This window comes from Elephas maximus, chromosome 8 (genome assembly GCF_024166365.1).
Source record: "Elephas maximus indicus isolate mEleMax1 chromosome 8, mEleMax1 primary haplotype, whole genome shotgun sequence".
Taxonomy (NCBI): domain Eukaryota; kingdom Metazoa; phylum Chordata; class Mammalia; order Proboscidea; family Elephantidae; genus Elephas; species Elephas maximus.
In genome coordinates, this window is record NC_064826.1 from 131,735,746 (window position 1) to 131,750,391 (window position 14,646).

Below are 14,646 nucleotides of genomic sequence, written 5' to 3' on the forward strand. Positions count from 1 at the left end.
AAGATGATTTCCAGTGAGGGTTGCAGATAGGTGGGAAGATGGTGAATCATAACGGATGATGTCTGCTTAATCCTGGTTGTGAGGAAGGTCATGTGCTCAGAACAAGGAGGAAGGGGAGGGTGCAAACCATGAGCCAGGTGACATCCAAGGTCCTGCCAGCCTTAGCAGCACCTAGGAGACAGCTCCTTTCTGGACCAGTTGGCCACACTGCCACAGGGCTTGAAGAGGGTGGGGAAGATGCCCAGCCTTCTCCACCCTACACCCCAGCAGGCCTCATTTGTCTCTCATATCTGACACTTGCCTGCCATTCCCAGTTACCTTATGAGACCCATTATGCTTTACCTGACCCATTTTTACAGCAACATGGGGTGGTTTCTGAGAGCATCAGGGATATTCAAAGCATAGCAGATCCGTTTTATTTTCCTTTACTTAAAAAATGAAATATGGGCAGTCTCAACTCATTACAAAGTTATAAGCAGTGGATGAGTTTCCAGGCTAGCAGTAGAACTACGTTTGCCAAGAATATAGCTGAAGTGTAATGCAGACAGCTCCAGGCTGATGGTGGGAGGAAAACACAGCACAGGGGTAGGGAAAGAAGGAAGTTGAGAGTATCTTCTCTCTCTCCTGGGCCTGGAATTGGCTGTATGGAAATATTTTAATGAAAGAACTGTATCTTTATCTTCCTTCTGACTGTTCCATGATGCCTCATCCTATGCCCCACTACACAGCCCGTCGCTGGCCCAATTCTCTTATCGCATCTCCCTTACCACAGTGATTGAGATGTACATGTGCACTGGGGACGGGGAGGCATAAATAGAAAAGAATTTGGTGCCCCGGCTCTCCTAATTCTCAGCCTCTTAATCTTAAGCAAATCACTTATGTATCTGAGCCCTAGCTTCCTTACCTGTAAAGTCAAGAGAGTAGTAAAACCCACCCACAAGCTTCAAGCAAGAATTAAATGAGATAAAGTTTGTAAAAACATCCTGTGAGCTGTAAAGAACTCTCATAGTTACCTGAATGATGCCTCATGAGAGTGTCAAAGTGTAGAAATAACAAGAACTTTGTAAGGAGAGGAATGATAGGAGTTCCATTGTGAATTTGTTACAGCTGAAGCTGGGCAAACAATTGGTAAAACATCAAGTGCTGCAAAGTCTGAGAGGGGAGAGGGGTCTTTATGACAGAGTGGCTGGAGGTTACACGAATCACAAGTGAACCTTTTACAATAATGGTTACATGGACTTTGTATAGGCAATTTCCTGAAAACAATTTTACATAGACATCTTTTGGGGGGACATTTTCATCATTTTCTTTCTGGAACATTCTTAGCACTTCTTTAACCATAAACTATAGCTTTGTCTCTAAGCATCCTTTCTGAATACAGCTTTAAGTAAGCATGACTACATACTTGCTTATTCAAGAGGAGGAGGTATACATATTTTGAAAGCAGAAACAAGGATTTAGGGCAAAAGGGAAAGTTTTATTCAGACCTGTGCCAGTCACTTAGTCAGGCCACGTGCCTCAGTTTTAAGGTGCCGTTACACAAAGCCCAGACCACCAAGGATCTTAACATCAGTCAGAACATTGGCAGAAGTGAGGCCCCTTCACTCCAACTGGCTTAGGCCAAAGGATGGGGAAGTACTGGGGTTGCTCACAGAATTGAAAGAAAAACTTGGAAACCAGAGTGACTCTGGAAATGGGGTATGATCCTAGTATGGGGGGCAGAGGCCTGTTTAGACTAGGAGCCTCTCCCTTTGTCTCTCCTAATTCTCAGACTTTGCAGCATATTGGGGACGTGACTGTGAATAGCTCCACATCCTAGGTTTGTATGAACAAATCCAAAGAAGGCCTCTAACTGGCCCAACTCCAGTCATATCCCCCCACCCCACCGGACCAATCCCCACAGGGAGGGAGATGTGACACCATACTTGGGCCAGGCTGGATTCCATGCCCACCCTAAGGCAGTAGAACAAGGCCTGTGCCAGAAGAAGGGGTGGTGTGGGCAGGGCCCACCTCATCATTCCTGGCAGAGTTTTATATGCCAGGTATTCCCAGGCCCCAGGATGGTGACATTGTTACATTCGTCCTTTATAAAGATTTGGGAGGCTGCAGCAGGAAGAGTGGATTGGAAGGAGTAAATGAGAATAAAGAAGAATGGTTAGAAAGGAAGCTGTTGCAGTGGTCCAGGAAAGAGATGACGCAGAAATGGAGAGGTGGACAGATTCAAGGTGCATTTAGGAGGTGGAATTAAACCAGAAAATCCACTGCCATCGAGTCGATTCCAACTCATAGCAACCCTATAGGACAGACTAGAACTGCCTCATAGGGTTTTCAAGGAGCAGCTGGTAGATTTGAATTGCCGACATTTTGGTCAGCAGCCAAATGCCTAACCACTTGGAGGTAGAATTGAGGGGTGACTAATTGGACAGGAAGATGAGGATTAAGGAGACTTCATATTCTGGCTGCATAGACAGTGGACTCAGGCCCTCTGTGTGTTTGTTTGGTGAGGGATGACAACTTGGACCTCTTTGATTTGAAGTGCCCTTGTCGGAGGTGGTGGTGGTTTTGTGCTGTCAATCCATTCAGACTCATAGCAACCCTGGAGGACAGAGTAGAACTGCCCCATAGGGTTTCCAAGGCTGTAAATCTTTATGGAAACAGACTGCCACATCTATCTCCCACCTGGCGGGTTCAAATGCCGACCTTTTGGCTAGCAGCTGACCAGTTAACCACTGCACCACCAGGGCTCCTTGACAGAGGGGAGAGGTTCAATTTGCTGTTTGGTGTTCCATAAAGACATCTAGGCAGAAGTTATAAATCTGGGAGCTGTATTAATTAAGGATTGTGCTCAGTTCTTACAATAGCAACCCAAGTACATTTCCTTAAGCAAAAGGGTTTTGTTGCTGAAAGTTGTTGAGAAAACACTTATATAACAAGAAGTGTAGATATAACAAGTAGGCAGTGCGGGGCAAGGCTGGTCTACAGCTCCGCAGAGTCATTCGGGTCCCAGACTCACTCTGTCAGGCTGTTCTGGCTCTCCTTACTGGGCAGCTTTCGTCCTCAAAGTCAGCTTGGGATCCTACAAGGGCTGCTCAAGCTCTAGTTTCCCATCTGCGTTCCAGGCGGGAAGAGGAAGGAGCAAGAAGGATGAAGGAGTGGCATCTGAGCTAGGAAAGCAAAGCTTTCCCACAATTAGGTCCGTGGGCCTGTTTGAAAGAAAGAAGGGGAGACTGGATCTTTAGAAGGCAGCACGTAGATGGTAATTAAAACCGTGAGAATGGAGGAGACTATCCTGGACTGGGAGATGAGCTGGGAAAAGGGCCAAAGGTAGAATCCTGCTGAACACAAAATTTGAGAAGGGAAAAAGGAGAGGGAGCAAGGAGGCTGAGAAGGAGTGGCCAGCGAGATAGGAGGAAAGCCAGGAAGTCAAGGGGAAAGTTGTTTCAAGGATGGTGTGGTCACCAGTTTCCGGTGCTGCAGAGGAGGCCAATGATACATTGAAGAGTGACCATTGGGGTTGGCAGCTTCAGAGAGCAGTTTCAGGAGAGTGCTGACTGTGAAAGCCACATGACTGGGTTGAGGAATGAACAGGAAGAAAGAGGGTGTTGGCTGGAAGATGGTGAGGGGTTCAGGGAGAATTTTTTTTTTTTTTTCTAAGAAGGCAGAGACTTGAGGATGTTTAAGTGCTGGCGGGAGGAGGCAGTAGAAGAGGAGAGAAAGCCTGGAAAGTGAGAGAGAAAGACAAAAGCTGCTTGATGGAAAAGGTGGGAAGGATTGGGGTTCAGAGCAAGGAGGAGACTGATGGGATGCCATGGAGGCAGGAGAGGAGGAGAAGGTGGGTGAGGATGTGATGTCTGTGGATTTGGTAGGGGTTTCTGGGTGAAGGCTTCCCTTTTCTCAGGAAGTTGGAGGAATGGTCATCTGCTTAAGATAAGTGGGATTTAGTGGATTTCAAGGAGTTAGTGGGATTCAGGGATTTCAGAGAGCTTAGGAGACCATGAGACAAATGGCTGAGGGTTTGGGGAAGGGTTGAGAGCTAGCTGAAAATGGACTTCCAGAGTCACAGTGACATCCATCTCAGGTTGCATGGCTGTCTTCATCAGTGCTCGGCAGCTGGGGTAAGAAAAGGTACAAAGAGCACAAAGCCAGGGGTCTTGCCAGGAGGGCATGATAGATGAACAGTGGTGCAGAGGACTCACGGATATTGGTGAGAAAGCAGTTGAGGTGCTCTATCTATGAGTCTTGGCTGGTAGGGAGGGGGTGGCAGATGGAGGAGGGGCTGGTAGATAAGGAGAAAGGTGAAGATGGCAGTGAAGCTGTGGGGGCCCTCAAACAGATACTGTGGAATGAAGATGTCAGAACGCACAGAGGGCAGGTGGCAATGCTCAGAGAGTATATCCATAGGAGTGGGTAACTGAGGTGGGACAAAGGAGGCAATGGCCTGGAGATAAGCAGGTGAGGGCCAGGTGAGGATGGGTTGTTCCACGAATGTGTAGACTAGGGTGCAGGCGATGATTATGAGCAAGGTGCCTGAGTCTCTGATGGACCTTTCAGTTCAAGCTCAGTTTTGAATTGATGTTGCCTTTCCTGAAAAAGAGGTCAGGGGAGAAAAGAACAGGAAGGAATTTGATGTCTTGGCAGGTCACCCAGTGCCCACCCTGTTTATTCCAGAACAATCTATTTTAAAGAATCTGCAGACTACCAAGGGTCTCTTTGATCCTTATTGCATCTGTAGGCCCAGGCGTGAGCCCTCCGCCTTCAGACGACATTCCCTACAAGGCTGTTAGTATTCAGCCTCACGATGGGAGTCTATGTGAACATCCGACACAGTGGAGCGCACTCCTACACATGAAGGCCAGGACCAGTTAACTGATGGTGGTAACAAAAAGCACCATCCTCTCTCCGACCTCGGTGTCCCACCCACACACTGGGAGCGGGGGAGAGTAGAAGGTTGTTCAGTAGTGGCCTCCAGAGCCCTCGTAGCCTGACGGTCTGTGAGTCAGTGTACTGTAATTACCCCAAACCAGAGACGCTGAGGCTGGGCCAAAGGAGGAAACACAGACATGGCCAAATAAGACATCCGAGGGAAGGAGCAGATCAGAGGGGTTGAGTGCATGGGCTCTGGAGTCTGCCCTGAGAGCTGAGCCCACTCAGGGTGGACAGTTACTCGGGTCTGCCCCAGGAACTGTGGGACAGGCTCAGATGTGAAAATCCCCTGGCAGTGTAAACTGTTCCGCAAATCTGAGAGTTAGGCACTGAAAATCAACCAGAAAACAGAAGCTCAGAGGGAGTCGCCCAAACCATAAGTGGTAGAACAAGGACTGTCTTCTTTATGTCCACACCTGAGTGTCTTGTTTATCTCAATCTCACACCCAGGACTGTGCCCCCAGAGAGCCATAAACATAGGGGTCTAGGGGTAGGCTGAGTCCCTCGGGCCTCTGGGCTCAGACCCTCTTTTGAGGGCCCTTAAAAATGTCCCACCCTCGGGGACAGATGGAGAGAAGTACCCCCACCCCCACCTACCTGAGGCAAGGCAGAGCAGAGCACAGGTGAACGCTGCAGCCCTCTGCCATCCTTGTCCCTCATACAGCTCTGGGGACTTTGAACTGGTTGCTCAGGAGAACTGGTCCTGGCAACGGCTGATGGGCAGCTGCTATTGTATGTGCATGGTACCACCTGGGGCACCCTGCAGGCATGCTGAGCTTATCAGGCCACTGCTTCTGTGTGTGTGTGCGTGCATGCGTGTGTGCACGCGTAAGTGCCACAGGGGGAGGAATGGAGGACTTATTAGCCCTTGTCTGACATTGCTAATCTTGCAACAACACTCCTTCTCCGACACCGCTGTTTCTGGTTCTCCTATTCACCCACTCAGGACTACCTACTATGCACCCAGCTTCTCTTGCCCCTTTGGTGACCTGCTCTCCGGTTGATCCTGTAAATGTTGCTGCTCCTCTCAGACTCTGCACTAAGCTCCCTGTCTGCGCTGTCAGCTCCACAGGCACTCTGAGGTCTCAGCCACTCCCGTGTCAGAGATGGCTTCTCTGCGTTGGGCGCATTGTATGCTTATCACCAGCTAGCTCTCTCTTTCTCTGTTTCTCTCCAGCCCATTGAGAATGAAAATCTGATCCCATCAGCTCCCCTCCCCCAACCCTCAGATGTTCGTTCCACTGAGTACAAACTCCTTTGTGCCTTCTACACAGCCCGACCCACCTGGCCTCAAACAGCCTCTGCAACCACACCTCTGACCTCAGGCCTTCCTTCACACTTGGTGGCCCAGCCCCTCACATCCAAGTAGGGTGACCACACAGACCACCTTCAGGGGAATCGCCTCTGGCAGAAGGAAGCTGCCTGGCTGGACGCTTTACCCCATCTAGCCCCTCACTGTAGGAATGGAGGGATGTAGCCTGCATGGTTGATGGGAGGGAGTTAAAAAGACCTGGTTGCTTTGCCTCATTTCCGGACAACTGAAGAGTGATCCTATCTCAGAGCTTCCTGTGGGATGAGTTGAGGGCTCCCTTGCAATAGCCTCATGGTTCAATTTCTCTCTCCATCCACTTCCTGCACACAAACCTCTCAATCAGCTTCTGCTTCCTGTGTACTCTGCTCTGCACACGTAGCCACCTCAGCTGAGAATACCTTTGCCCATTCAGTGGTTAAGAGGTCAGCTGCTAACCAAAAAGTAGTCAGTTTGAACCCACCAGCTGTAACTTAGAAACTTTGTGGGGCAGTTCTACTCTTTCCTATAGGGTCGCTATGAGTTGGAATCAACTGGACGGCAGTGGGTTTGCTTTTATTCCCTTTGCCTGTTGGTAGACACACAGGGAGTAGAAAACCACCCGGAGCAGCCCCTCAGGCCCTTCAGGAGGGCAGGCCTGGGGCATCAGGGTGCGGTTCTGTCCGCATTCATTGCTCCCAAAGTGGCTCTGACACTGGGCTCTCAGTGTTTCCACTGCTCCTGATGCTTCTGGCCAAGGACCCCACAACTCCCCCTCAGGTTCCTGCCTGGCCTCTGCCCGGCCACTGTCTGATTGAGACATCCCAAGAACAAGCTGCCAATAGCTATAGTCAGGCATCACCATCCATATCCCTTCCTGGGCAGGACTTTTGTGCCAGGCCTTTAAGCCCCTGGCTGGCCCAGGAGGACCTCACTGTGAGTCCAGCACCCACCCAGTCCAGTTGAGGTGTTAAGGAGTGAGGCCAGCTCTCCCAGGTTCCCAGGAGGAGCAGAGGTGTGCACAGATGGGACCCATAGTGACTATCCTGCCCGCTCCTAGGGCTGCTGATAGAAATAATAAAGAAGCAAATTTAGATCCATGCATTAGCATTTTGTAACCAGTTTCAGTGTGAGTGTTCAGATCCAATTTTGTATTGATCATATTGTGGATTTTCTTAAAGCTCTTTAGACATTTATGAAACTCTGGAACATTAGAACTGGAAAGAGTGTAACTGATCAGGTTCAACACTTAATTTTTCAGGACAATTTGTGAAAACTGGTAAAATGTGATTTAGTTGTAAATATAATACATGACTAGATAGGTAGGTGGGTAGGTAGATGATAGCTGTTGTGAAGTTGATTCTGACTCGGGCAGCCTTATGTACAACAGAACAAAATGTTGCCCGGTCCTGTGTCATCCTCACTATTGCTGGCATATCTGAGTCCATTGGTGCAGCTGTTGTGCCAATCCATCTCACCAAGTGTTTCTCATCCCCTTGATGGCCACCAGCTTCACGGAGCATAATGTCCTCCTGATCATGTGTTCAAAGCAAGTGACAATTTTCCATTGCAATCCATAAGATTTTCACTGGCTAATTTTCGGCAGTAGATTGCTAGGCTGTTCCTCCTAGTCTGTCAGTCTGGAAGCTCCACTGAAACTTGTCTACCATGGGTAACCCTGCTGGTATCTGAATACTGGTGGCATAGCTTTCAGCATCATAGCCACACACAAGGTACCACAGTATGACAAACTGACAGATGGACAGTGATTGTGACTAGAGAAATTTTAATTTGTTTAAACTTCATGACTTGGATGTTAGACAAGGTCTGGAATTGCATGTTTCTCTGTGTGCACAGACTCCCCAGGCACCAAAGATCTGTTGGCCTGATGGCCCACGGGAGCCGTGGTTGCTGGGAGCCAGTTGAGACCTATGCTGTCTGTGCACCAGGGGTGAAAGGGTGTCTGTCCTGTGCTCCGCCCCACAGCCCAGCTGGGGCCAGTGGAAGGGGCTCCCCACTAGGAAGGTTACCAGGTCCAGACCTGGGCTCTAGGGATGAAGGACTGGCCTGGCAGGGGCCAAGTGGCCAGAGAAGGAAGGGACTGTCCAGGACTCCTTGATGAGTTCATCTTCACTTGGTCGCCTAGGCTCCCAGAGTCTCAGGCTCCTTGTCTGGAATATGGGAATGATAGAGTCTACCTCAGGGGTTGTGAGGGTTAAATAGTTCAGAACAGTAAAGTGCCCAGGACAATGCCAGGCACACAGTCAGTACTCACCTATACCTGTCATTACTAGCTACTGTACGCCTGGGCCAGGGTGATCACATACTTTTTCTTTCAAACTGGAACCCTTTGGAGGACTAGAGCCACTGGGTGGTGCAAACGGTTAACGTGCTTGGCTGCTAACCAAAAAGTTGGTGGTTTGAGTCCACCAGAGGCACTGAAGAAAGGTCTGGTGATCTACTTCCAAAAAATCAGCCATTGAAAACCTCATGGAGCACAGTTGTACTCTGACACACATGGGGTCACCGTGAGTTGGAATCAACATAACAGCAACTGGTTGGTTTTATTGGTTATTATACTGAGAAAACAGGTGATAAGAATGTTGAAAGCATGGCTTTTTCCACTACTGGTGCTGAATCAATTGGATACCCATATGGAAAAAATGTATATATCTTGACTTTACCTCATGCCAAACACAAAAGTCCATTCTAGGAGAGTCATAGACCTAAAGGCAAAAAACAATAAAGCTTCTAGAAGAAAACAAGAGAATATCTTCATAATTTAGGAGTAGTCAAAGTTTTCTTAAGCAGGGACACAAAAAGTGCTGGCCATAAACAAAATGATAAATTGGACTATATTAACAATAAATTATGGTGTTGGCAATGAACATTGAATATACCATGGACTGCCAGAAGAATGAACAAATCTTGTCTTGCAAGAAGTAAAACCAGAATGTTCATTAGAAGCGAGGATGGGAAGACTTCGTCTCACGTGCTTTGAACATATTATCAGGAAGGACCAGTCCCTGGGGAAGGACGTCACGCTTGGTAAAGTAGAAGGTCAGAGAAAAAGAGGAAGACCTTCAATGAAATGGATTGACACAGTGGCTGCAACAGTGGGCTCAAACATAGCAGTGATTATGGCAGTGGCTCAGGACCAGGGAGTGTTTAGTTCTGTTACACATAGGATTGGTATGACTTGGAACCAAATCGACAGCACCTTACAACAATAAAATATTGTATTTGATAAATGACACGATTAAGAGATTGAAAATGCAAACTGAAGAATAAGAAGATATTTGCGAACATGTCTCACAAAGGATTTGCATCCAAAGAATGCAAATTAGTTATAAGGAAATGCAAGTTACAACCTAAATGAGATATCTACTATGCCCGCTAGAGTGGCTATAATAAAAAAAAACACAGATAATAACAACCGTTGACAAGGATGTGGAGCAACTGGATGTACTATTTGTGCGAATATAAATGGCCTTAGCCACTTTGGAAAACAGTTTGGCAGTTTCTCAAAAAGTTAAATTATGATACGACTCAGCAATTGCTCTCCTAGGTATCTACTCAAAAGAAATGAAAATGTGTCCATACAAAAGCTTGTGTGAGAATGTTCCTAGCAACGTTATTCATAATAGCCAAAAAAACTGGAAAAACCTTTATGTCCATCAATTGGTGAGTGGATAAACATAATATATCTATATAATTGGCAATAAAATGGAACAACATAGATGAATCTCAAAAACATGATGCTTAGTGAAAAAAACAGTCACGAAAGACCACATATTGTATGGCTCCATCTGTATGAAATGTCCAGAATAGGCAAATCTGTGGAGACAGAAAGCAGGTTAGTGGTGACCTGGGGTTGGACATGGGAATGAGGATTATCTGTAAATGGGCTCTGAGGGATTGTTTTGGGGTAATGGAAACATTCTAAAAGTGGGTATGGCAATGGCTGCACAACCCTGTAAATTTACTAAAAATAATTGAAACGTATACTGCATAGGGCAAGTTTTATTGTGTGCAAATTATACCTCAGTGAAGCTTGATATATTCACAATGAGATATCCCTACACATCCCTCAAAGACCTAAAAGTAAAACACTGAAAGGACCAAGTGTCAGTGATTCAGTAGAGCAGTGAACTGCCATATGCTACAGGCGGCTGTATGAATTCCCACTACCATTGTCTTAGGCTGGGTTCTCTAGAGAAGCAAAACCAGTAAAGCGCATATAAAGAGAGATTTTCTTTAAAGAAATGGCTTGTGTGGCTGTAGAGGCTGGAACGTCCCAAGTCAGTTGGTCAGGATAGAGGCTTCTGATGCATGTAGCCACAGGGGCTGGCAAACCCAGGATCACCAGGTTGTTCACAGGCTGTAAAGATCAACAAATTCCAAAGATTGACAGGCAAGACGACAGGTAAGCTGCTAGCTCAAATCCCAAGAACCGGAGGTCAGATAACAGGAGCTAGCTGCAGGATCCAGAAGGAGCAAAAGCCGACAAGCCTTGCCAGAATATCCCCTTATTTTCAGTGCAGGCCACACACCCAAGGAAACTCCCTTTCAACTGATGGGCTACTCATAGCAGGTCCTGTCATGGAGGTGATCACATAATATCAAATCTCATCATGGAAGTAACCACACCATCATTTGACTATCAAACCACTGAGGATCATGGCCTAGCCAAGTTGACACACAACTTTGACCATCACAACCATTTTGGAAAACTGCTTGGAAATACCTAGTAAAGCTAAAATGTGCCTACCGTATGATCTTGCATTTCCACTCTGGTTTATACTAACCAGAAATTTATTCACATGTTCATCAAAGACATCTACAAGAATGATTATGGCAGCATTCCTTGTAAAAGCAAAATCCTGAAATAACCCCAAAGTCCATGAACAGTAGAATAAACAAGTTGAGGCATATTTATTTAATGGATTAATATGAAGCAATAAGAATGAACAGTTTGCAACTTTTTTTTTCTTGCAAACACAGTACCGAGTAAAGCCAGATCCATACTGTGTGATTCCATATGTATACATACGTACAAAAAAAAAGCGTGTGCATGCGTATGTAAATAAGTATATAACCACACAGTATCGCCTTGTTCTGTTTGAATGACTGCCTCTTGATCTATGTGCATGTTCGTCATGAGCACAATTAAGTGTTCTGGAATTCCCATTCTTTGCAATGTTTTTCATAATTTGTTATGATTCACACAGTCCAATGCCTTTGCATAGTCAATAAAACACAAGTAAACATCTTTGCAGTATTCTGTTTTCAGCCAAGATCTGCCTGACATCAGCAATGATATCCCTCGTTCCATGTCCTCTTCTGAATCCAGCTTGAATTCCTGGCAGTTCCCTGTCAGTGTACTGCTGCAACTTGCTTTTTAATGATTTTCAGCAAAGTATTACTTGTGTGTGATATTAATGATATTGTTCAATAATTACCTCATTCTGTTGAATCACTTTTCTTTGGAATGGGCACAGATATGTATTTCTTCCATTAGTTGGCCAGGTAGTGGTCTTCCAAATTTCTTGGCATAGACAAGTGAGCACTTCCAGTGCTGCATCCATTTGTTGAAACATCTCAGTTGGTATTAAGTCAATTCCTGGAGCCTTGTTTTTTGACAATGCCTTCAGTGCAGCTTGGACGTCTTCCTTCAGTACTATCTGTTCCTGATCATATGCTACCTCCTGAAATGGTTTAAAATCAGGAAAGGTGTGAGGGTTGTATCCTTTCACCATACGTATTGATTCTGTATGATGAGCAGATAATCTGAGAAGCTGGACTATACAAAGAAGAACAGTGCATCAGGATTGGAGGAAGACTCGTTAACAGCCTGTGATATGCAGATGACACAACCTCGCTTGCTGAAAGTGAAGAGGACTTGAAGCTCTTACTGATGAAGATCAAAGACTACAGCCTTCAGTATAGATTATACCTCAATATAAAGAAAACAAAAATCCTCACACGTGAACTAATAAGCAACATCATGATAAATAGAGAAAAGATTGACGTTTCAAGGATTTCATTGTACTTGGATACACAATCAACGCCCATGGAAGCAGCAGTCAGGAAATCAAATGTATTGCATTGGGCAAATCTGCTGGAAAAGACCTCTTTAAAGGGTTGAAAAGCAAAGATGTCACTTTGAAGACTAAGGTGCACCTGACCCAAGCCATGCATGGTATTTTCAGTCACCTCATATGCATTTGAAAGCTGAACGATGAATAAGGAAGACTGAAGAAGAACTGATGCCTTTGAATTATGGTGTTGATAAAGAGTATTAACTATACCATGGACTTCCAGAAGAAAGAACAAATCTGTCTTGGAAGAAGTACAGCCAGAATGCTCCTTTGAAGCGATGGTGAGACTACGTCTCATATACTTTGGACATGTTATCAGGAGGGACCAGTCCCTGGAGAAGGACATCGTGCTTGGTAAAGTAGAGGGTCAGAGAAAAAGAGAGGGACCATCAACGAGATGGACTGAAACAGTGGCTGCAACAGTGGGCTCAAACATAACAACAATTGTGAGGATGGTGGTGCAGGACTGGGCAGTGTTTCAACCTGTTGTGTGTGGATATACTACAGCTAGTTTATCCATTCATCAGTTGATGGACATTTCAGCTGTCTCTGTCTTTTGGATATTGTGAATAGTGTTGCTGTAAACGTTCATGTCCAAGAATTTTCTTGAGCATCTGTTTTCAATTTTGGGGGGTTTTATATATACCTACATAGGAAACCCTGGTGGCATAGTGGTTAAGTGCTACAGCTGCTAACCAAGAGGTCAGCAGTTCGGATGCGCCAGGTGCTCCGTGGAAACTCTATGGGGCAGTTCTACTGTGTTGTATAGGGTCGCTGTGAGTCGGAATTGATGGCAGCGGGTTTGGTTTATTTTATTTATTTATTTATTTATTTATTTATTTTTAAGAGGGAGCCCTGGTGGCATAGTGGTTAAGAGCTTGGCTGCTAACCAAAACCTCAGCAGTTCAAAACCAGCAGCTGCTCCTTGGAAACTTTATGGGGCAGTTGTACTCTGTCCTCTAGGCCTGTTATAGGTCTGCTATGAGTTGGAATCAACTCGACGGCACACAACAACAACAACATACCTAAGAGTGGAATTGCTAGGTAATATGGTAATTCTATGTATAATTTTTTTAGGATTTGCCAGACTGTTTTTCACAATGGCTGCACCATTTTACATTCCCACCAGCAATGGATGAGGATTCAGATTTCTCAAGACCCGCACCAACATTTGTTATTTTCTGGTCCATTTTGAGTTACTTTTTGTGTATGGAGTAAGGTAGGTGTACAGCTTCATTCTTTTGCATGTGGAGATCCAGTTGTCCCAGCACCATTTCTTGAAGAGACTATTCTTGACCCATTGAATGACCTTGGTATCTTTTTTTTTTTAATTTTTAAGTGAAAGTTTACAAATCAAGTCAGTCTCTCACACAAAAATTTGTATCCACCTTGCTACATACTCCCAATTGGTCTCCCCCTAATGAGACAACCCGCTCCCTCCATCCACTCTCTTTTTTCGTGTCCATTTGACCAGCTTCTAACCGCCTCTACCCTCTCATCTCCGAGGAAGGAAATGCCAACATAGTCTCAAGTGTCCACCTGATCCAGGAAGTTCACTCCTCACCAACATCCCTCTCCATCCCATTGTCTACTCCAATCCCTGTCTGAAGAGTTGGCTTTGGGAATAGCTCCTGACCTGGGCCAGCAGACTGGGGACCATGACCACCGGGGTCCTTCTAGTCTTGATCAGACCATGCAGTCTGGTCTTTTTACTAGAATTTGGGGTCTGCATCCCATTGCCCTCCTGCTCCTTCAGGGGTTCTCTTTTGTGTTCCCTGTCAGTGCAATCATTGGTTATAGCCAGGTACCATCTAGCTCTTCTGGTCTCAGGCTGATGTAGTCTCTGGTTTACGTGGCCCTTTCTGTCTCTTGGGCTCGTAATTACCTTGTGTCCTTGGTGTTCATTCTCCTTTGCTCAGGTGGGTTGAAACTAATTGATGCATCTTAGATGGCCACTTGCTAGCGTTTAAGACCCCAGACGCCACTCTCCAAAGTGGGATGCAGAATGTTTTCTTAATACATTTTATTATGCCAGTTGACTTAGATGTCCCTTGAAACTATGGTCTCCAAATCCCAGTCCCTGCTACGCTGGCCTTCGAAGCATTCAGTTTATTCAGGAAACTTCTTTACTTTTCATTTAGTCCAGTTCTGGTGACCTCCCCTGTGTTGTATCTTGTCTTTCCTGTCACCTAAAGTAATTCTTATCTACTATCTAATTAGTGAATACCGCTCTCCACCCTCCCTCCCTCCCCCCTCTCATAACCATCAAAGAATATTTTCTTCTCTGTTTAAACTATTTCTCAAGTAATTACAATAGTGGTCTTATACAATATT

The 14,646-nt window shown here is 45.8% G+C and overlaps 1 long non-coding RNA gene across 2 annotated transcripts in view; it reads left to right on the forward strand.

The window, feature by feature from the left end:
* Window positions 1-14,646, forward strand: part of LOC126082255 (uncharacterized) — a 38,927-nt gene that overhangs the window by 3,371 nt on the left and 20,910 nt on the right. For both annotated transcript variants that reach the window (XR_007518515.1, XR_007518514.1), the window contains exon 2: window positions 13,390-13,531. This is a non-coding gene — a long non-coding RNA (uncharacterized LOC126082255). The remainder of the gene's footprint in view (window positions 1-13,389; window positions 13,532-14,646) is intronic.